The sequence below is a fragment of the Camellia sinensis genome, chromosome 5, assembly GCF_055761805.1.
Source record: "Camellia sinensis isolate YWXY chromosome 5, ASM5576180v1, whole genome shotgun sequence".
Taxonomy (NCBI): domain Eukaryota; kingdom Viridiplantae; phylum Streptophyta; class Magnoliopsida; order Ericales; family Theaceae; genus Camellia; species Camellia sinensis.
The window spans coordinates 138,679,461-138,687,124 of NC_138965.1; the positions used below are offsets into that span (position 1 = coordinate 138,679,461).

General features: G+C 33.8%; 1 long non-coding RNA gene across 1 annotated transcript in view; it reads left to right on the forward strand.

Moving 5' to 3' along the window:
• Positions 1-5,172, forward strand: part of LOC145790881 (uncharacterized) — a 50,168-nt gene extending 44,996 nt beyond the window's left edge. Inside the window, exon 4 of the long non-coding RNA XR_014330197.1 lies at positions 4,746-5,172. This is a non-coding gene — a long non-coding RNA (uncharacterized LOC145790881). The remainder of the gene's footprint in view (positions 1-4,745) is intronic.
• Positions 5,173-7,664: the final 2,492 nt, after the last annotated feature.

Below are 7,664 nucleotides of genomic sequence, written 5' to 3' on the forward strand. Positions count from 1 at the left end.
ACAATGTGGGTTAGAATGATACGTCGAGCCTAATGCATGCAAGACAATGAATGCAAATCATGGGAAATGCTAAGTAAACATGATGCTCTAAACTATCCATTTTAAGCAAATAAATAAAAGGAAGAAAAATGTGGGGTTGGAAGACATATACATTATTACACATTGGCCCTTGCACAGGAGGATCCAAATAAATAGCCTAGCTAAGCTAATTAACTAGCTATTACAAACCAAATGAAACAAATTAACTACACTAGCTAATTATTACAAATTGAATTTAACTAAATAATTACACTAACTAATTAGTTAAAAATGGAAATTCACTAATTATTACACGTGGGATCAACTAATTGAATTAATAAATTAACAACTAATTAAACTCGAGCGGGGTAGTGAACCCTGCATGACAACACGAACATCCTCTTGGAAACACTTCTGTTTTGCTGCTAGAACTATTCTGCCTGCAGAAAAAGCTCTTGTTTTGCCTCAGCTTCTGCTCTGCCTTGCAAGAAAACAACATTGCTTGCTGACACAAAAGTGGCCAACCGGCCAGAAGTAGTGAACGACCGGCTAGTAATGGTGGACGGCCGGCCACTAATGTAAATATGGCCCTGCTGCAACAAAAAATGAACATAGCAGAAACAGAGTGTTTCTAGGGGATATCCATCCTCTCTGCCTCTCCTTATCATGAAATTTCTCTAAAGAGGGGTAGAATTGATTCACAAATCATCAACAATGCAAAGTTATTGCATGATAATCTATGGCTCGATTAGACAAAAGTTCAGTGAGGGATAACAAGTGACCAACAAAACCTCCTCCCTATTATGAGATTGATCAAGGGAATAGGTTGGCATTGACTCTCAAACCATTATCATCACTAGTAAGTATGAAATGGTCTAAGATTCAATGGGTTCAACTAACGTTCGGTTGAACCCCGAACCATATTATTATCTTATTCCATTTTAGCCCCAATTTTGATTACTCTATTTTAATTACCTTTCTATTCATTAGTCAATTAGGTCTAATAATGAAGATTGAGTCCACTAATGGAGAGAAGTATCAAACAAAGGGTTGTTTTGGGCATGAGAGAGATGTCATGCCATTGGTAATAGCCTCCGAGAAGATTAAACTATTAAGCACAATGATCTCTATCTCAAGCTTTAAACAACCAATTGGTTTAAACAACTCTCTAGGCAATGAAAAACTAAGAAATGAGAGAGATTCAAAGGTGATTAAAGATGATAACAAATATGGAAAGCACTAAATAAATTCTATCAACTCAAATAGGTTAGTGGCTAAGGCCTAAAACACCAAACCTATGAGGACTATTACACTACAAGCTTATCAGACAAAGCATCAATGACATGAACAACTTAAAATAGTCATACAATAGGCTAAAACAGCCGTTGAATTGAAGTCAAAAGAGCTAAAGGAGTAAACTACAATAATGAAGAATTTAAGGTAGTAAACAAGCCAGGGGAGGGGTGGCTAACCCCTCCATTTTTGGGACCTCAAAACATGATTTTTAGCCTATGAAAAACTTTAAAATCCAGTGGTAAAAAATTTTAAAAAAGTTGATGAAACGATAGGAAACACAAGGGCAAAAGCCTAGGAAGCAAGCTTCAAAGAAGGGTGGTTCACCCCTCTACCTTTAATGGCTTTAAACCACAAGTTTCAACCCAAAAATATAGGTGAATAACAGCCAAAAAACAGCAATAAATACAATAGATACATAAGGGAAACAAAGCTAGGAATTATACCTCTTGAAGAAGTATCCTTTTTGAGTTATAAACTACCATTTCACACCCTCAAGAGCTAAGATGCAAGCTTAAACACCTCAGCAAAGAACCCTCCAAGTTTGGTTTAGAGATTGTAGGTAAAGAGTATGTAAGGCGCAAGAGAGAGAGAGAGAGAGAGAGAGAGAGAAATGTAGAGAGAGAAATATTTCCAAAACCTTGCTCCACAAAATTTTCTAACCCCATATCATAAGAGAGAGTCATCTATGTATAGAAACATATGAAAGACCCTTGGAAACATCCAAACAAATATAGCTAGAATGATACATACATCTGTGGAGACTGTTGGCCAAAAATATCTAGTTTTTGCATAAGTGGCCGGCCGGCCACTAATAGAGGCCGGTTGTATACCATTAATGGCCGGCAGGTCCCAGATGGTCAGGCTTGAAAAGCTGTTGTTTTGATCCTAAAAAAAATAGTGCAAAGTTTGTAGGTTTCTGAGGCTCAAAGCTAAGGCTTCCAGCTGAGGAATTCGAGCATTTGACAAACGTATACAAATTCATCATCGGGCGATCACTCGGTGGCACCTAAGTTGTAAGGGTAGTCAAAAATAGGGTGTCTACACATGATAGATAGATAGATTTGGTCAATAATTTGGAGTGAATAGCATATGAGTAATAGTTTAACAACCCCCTGTTCAATTATGTGATGACCGGTATGAAATTTGCCTTGTTCTCTTGAGTTATGTTGGATTTATCTTTGTTAAAGTGTCGAGTTTTGAAGTGTGGTCCCATCAACAGTTGGGTTCATTGTTGTTGAAAACTGTTTCTCAAAATTTTCGGTTGTATTTGTTTCAATTTCGAGTTTTCACTCGTTTCGGAGGGTACGAGGTCAACTCCGGAGTGTCGAGAGAGAAGTTGAGGATTTTCCGAGCTGGAGGGCCAGGGCTGCACGTGCGGGAGAGAGGCCGCACATACGGGAGGTCATGTCACACGTGCGGGAAACAGGGGATGGTTGTGTGCAAGACTGCATTATATGCAAGTACGGAAGAGGAGGTGCGAGAGAGACCGCATGTGCCTAAGTGCGGCCAAGTGCGTGATCTGTTTCGTTTTTCATGCTTTCAGCTATGTTTAGATCTCTTGCACCTTTTCATTTCATTTTCTGAATGTGTCTCTCTCTCTATACAATCTTTTTCTCTTTTTCTCCTATCTCTCTCTACCCAAACCCTCAAAACTTTACATTTTCTTTTGATCCCAAGAATCCATTGAGATTTTAGTACTAGTTCCTCATACCAAAATGATGAGCATATCGAGGGCTTCGTCTTGACAGGTGGAGATCGAATTTCAACGAAGTTGATTTTTGGGCTTTCTCTTCTTCTTTCTTTAAGGTAGGGATTTCTTTGATCTTTTTCAATACCTCGTCTATAGATAGACATGTGGTAAGTTTTTATTGCATGAAAACCATGTTCGTTATGGATTTTTTCAAAAATCATAAAAGGGGATCTAAGATTGGGTTTTGAGGTTGAGATTTGGGAAATTGATTGTTGTTAGGTTAATTTAGAAAGTGGTCTAACATGTTCATGTTTAGAGAGAGGTAAAACCCAAATTTTCGAAATGATGCTTAATGGGTAAAAAGGGTTGAAATTGTGAAATTGTGAAATAATCATGTTATGCATTAAAGGATTTAGATATTGAATTGTTGATTAATTAGAGATTAATCGGGTCTCATGAATTTTAGCATTTACCTTGTGTTGGGTTGTTCATAGTTGAGAATAACTAATTGGTCAATTGTAAATTGTAAAAAGGGGGTTAATCATGAAATTAACATTTTGGGGTTGTACTCTTGTTGAGTTGAAATCGAGTGGGTGACGACTTTGATATCCATGGTTTTAATTTAATTTTGTGAAATGAAAAGAATGGATTGGGACAAATGATGGAGAATGTTAATTTGGAAAATAAGATAATTGATTTTGAAATAGAAGAATGAAATGATAACACTATGTGAATTTCATAAATCAATTTGAGATTGGATCACAAGTCTTATATCTTACTACTATTGTAATTGGATCTAAAGTCTCATGAGAGTTAGATTATTATTAATGTGTGAGTTGAATACATACATTTAGAGGTTTTGTCCTTGGTCATCGGTGGAGAATGACATTGTTGTGTTGAATGGTCTATGTGTGTGCATTACACTTGTTGGTTGTACTTTATCATGTTGTAATGGTTGGTAACGTGTACTGTGCTGAAAATGAGAGATACCATTACCTTCCAGCTAGCGCTTGGAGAATTGGCTGCGCTTAGAATGAGGGGTACCAGTACCTTCCAGCTAGCGCCTGGAGAACTTGGCAGAGGGTACCATTACTTTCCTACCCGTGTCTGGTAAATTGGCATTTCATTGTGGAAAGGTGTATCCTTGACTTACCGTGCTTAAGACAGGTAGAGCATAACTTGTTTATTATTATTGTCTCAGTGTACTTGGGTATGTCATAGGTTATGATGGTTGTGTTTCTTGAGGGTCGAGTTGCCTCATTTGTTGAGTAGAAAGTTATTGGTTGCTTGTTGTTTTCCTTTTGTACTAGAGATATACATGCATAGACATGAATGTGTTGAAAATGGACGTAAGTGCTATATTAAGATTGTGAAGGATGTGAAAGACATTGGATACTTGTGAAAATGTTTTGAAAAGGCAAATCGAGTGTAAGTCCGGAAAGTGAGAGAAAATAATACGGGTTTGATGGAATTGCGTTAAAGAAATTGTCATTGTCACATAAATTTGGAAAAAGGGTAACACGAAGAAAGAAAAGTGAAATGCTTAAGTCATAGAATGAAATGAATGATTTTTCAGAAAAGGTCTTTTATACGTATATTTCTGTATAAACCATCACATTATTTATACAGTATGAGAATAAGCATTCATGATCATAGCTATCTGTAAGTTGCTATTGTTTAGGATCATGTTGAGATTCCTACTAGACTTTATGTTCATCCCACGTTGCTAATCCTTTTTCAGGTGGACGTCGAGAAGTGTTTCAAGGTCATGGATCTTCTTTACCTATTGGCCACGGGGCCTTTTATTTGTGGGTGGAATGCCATTGATGTAAAAGGGTTAAATCATTTCTTTTACTTTTAAAGATGTAAGCCTACGGGCAATTTATTAATCATGCTCATATTGCATTTAATTTGCATTCGGATGAGAGAATCTTTATTTATTCTTACTCGCTGATGTAAAGAGTTTCCACATGTTATCTCTAAACTTGAATTAACTTAATGAATCTAGTAATAGGTTCGGAGTAATAAAAAGTGGGGCATTACAAATTCTATATTAGATCCGGCAGCCTTTGTATTATATTATCATTGGAAGGGTTACCAACTTTGCAATAAATTCTAATGAAATGTTGGCCATACAGTCAACATGAAACCTCAGTAATAAGTTGTTTTGCTAGGTAAGTGAGTTGGAAAAATCTGAATTAAAGGGGGGTTAAGGGCGTAGGTATCTTCTTCAGAATAATCTGATTTTGGCTCTAATAGAGGGATTTGGCAACTAATATTCTGTAAGCTAGAATTCTCAAGTATTCTTATGAGTTGTGATCTATTATTATAATCCTTTGATGCACTTGACAAAGATTGATTAATAGAAATTACAATTCATCCACTATTTATGATTAATATTATATCTGAAAGGATAATGTAGCCGCTGCTTTTCACGTGAGAAGAGAGAAGAGTTAAAGTTATGGAGGGTGTGAGAAGAGAGAAGAGTTAAAGTTATGGAGTTTGAGAGATAAAAGGTCTATTATTGAACAGGAGAAAAGAGAATATAGAGATGAAAAGGTACAAAATAGGAGGGAGAAAAAAGAAGTGGAAAAAAAAAAGGGAGAGAAGTATATATTTAGTTTCAAAAAGGCCAAATATGGACTTAATAAGAAAGAAAGTCCATCTATGAATTTCCAAATAATTTGTGAATTGGAATTGGTTGAAACCATCATTGTGGGATGGGATTCTTCATGCTAATCTCTAAAGTATATGTATGAGTATGGTTACTAATGGCTGCATTGTAGGAACCATGCAAACGACAGTTGGAGTTGCATTTGGTATGTGTCTGAACTTTTTTTTCTGCAATAAATACATACTAGATTTATTTCTTACTCTCAATTACCTTAGTGCCTTTTGAATTTTATTTATTTATTTATTTATTTATTTATTTGGTTTCTTCATGATTGCTACTAGTGCTCTTTCTATCATTATCACGTTTGTTCCATAACATTGCCGTCATTAGTTTGTTAGAGTTAATTACTTATAATTATTTTTGAGTAATTTGTTAATGTATATTGTTCATGTTGATAATGTCTAATAATGTTTTTATTATATCCAAACAACTTGTCTAATTCTCATAGATGTCTTATTTTTGTTTTAAGTGCAAGCATTCGGAGTATCACCTTAGCAGCCATGGTAGAAAGTGAACTTAATGTCATGAAATAGTAGTGTGTCATGATCTACTCATGTCTGTAACTATTTTTAATTTTTTGTTATGTCATAAATTTCTGTTGGTCAAATTTGTTTTTTGCTAAAAATATTTATGGCTTAATTGGTTCCAATTTATTTTGAATGTTAAAAGGTGATCAAATGTTTGAGTTATTATGAATTGTGTAATTTGAATTTTGCTTTTGTTGGGTTTTTTTTATTATTTATTTTTTGGAGGAAGGAATTCATATTTTGATTAGATTTTGTTGTTTTATTGTAAATTTATTTGGAAAAAATTCTGGTTAGGTTCAGATATTTTTTTATTTTGAAAAAAAGGCTTTTAGCAACGTTTTAATAAAAACATCACTATAAGTTAGTATGACATCATTTGTGGGCAGGGCAATTTTTATGCTGGCGTTTAAAAAAACACCCCAAATGATATTGTATAGTGTTTATAAAACGCCGCTAAGTTATAGTGACAGCCATGTCCTCGACATAATTTTAAAACGCAAGTACATGTTTCGTCGATGTTTTTGAAAGCTTTAGCGACGTTTTTGAAACGCCGGTGAAAGCCAATTTTCCTGGAGTGTATATTGCCAAACACAAGTAGTACATACTGATAGTCATATATGAATATTATTTTGAGATATTTAATTATGATTTTTTATTTTTAAATGATAACTCAAAAAATATAAAATAATATAATTATAATGTGCATATAATACACACCTTTTGAAAGTTGTGTAATATAATCATTCTCTAATCATTTTCACTTAAAAAAATAATCGAACTAATTGTGAGGATCATCGTGACATGACCTTGAGCTAATAAATTATGTGAAAGAGAATGAATGGTTGAAGTGTGGCCATGGCCAACAGCATAATTGAGATATTTAGGTCAAGTTTGGGATGTTCTAAAAAAGTCAAAAAGTCAAAAAGTTATTCAAAAAGTTAAAAAGTTAACACTATTCATCAAAAGTCAACAATTACGGCTACACAACTCCCAATTCAAATTTTTCCCTACAAATCAATTTTTACAATTTTTTATTACACATTTTCCAATAAAAAGTCAAAAAGTTAACCCAAACATCCATATTTTCAACCTCAATTTTTTAATTCAAAAAGTGCACTTATTTAGTCTTCCCAAACTTGGCCTTAGACTTGGTAATTGAGTCCTAGGCCTTGTTTGGGATAAATAAATAAAAAAAATTTAAATTTTAAAAATTTATACTATTTAAAGGTAGCTTGTGGGAAAAGTCATTAAGGCAAAATTATTATTTTGTCATTTAAATTTAACTACTCAAAAAGTTAAAAAAATTAAAAATCAAAAAGTCAAAAGAATAAAATTGTCATTTTAATTTTACTATAATATTTTATTACACATCTTTTAATAAAAAGTCAAAAAAATATCCTAAATAAACATTTTCTTTTTTATATACTTTTTTAACTAAAAAATTAAAAAATATATTTAT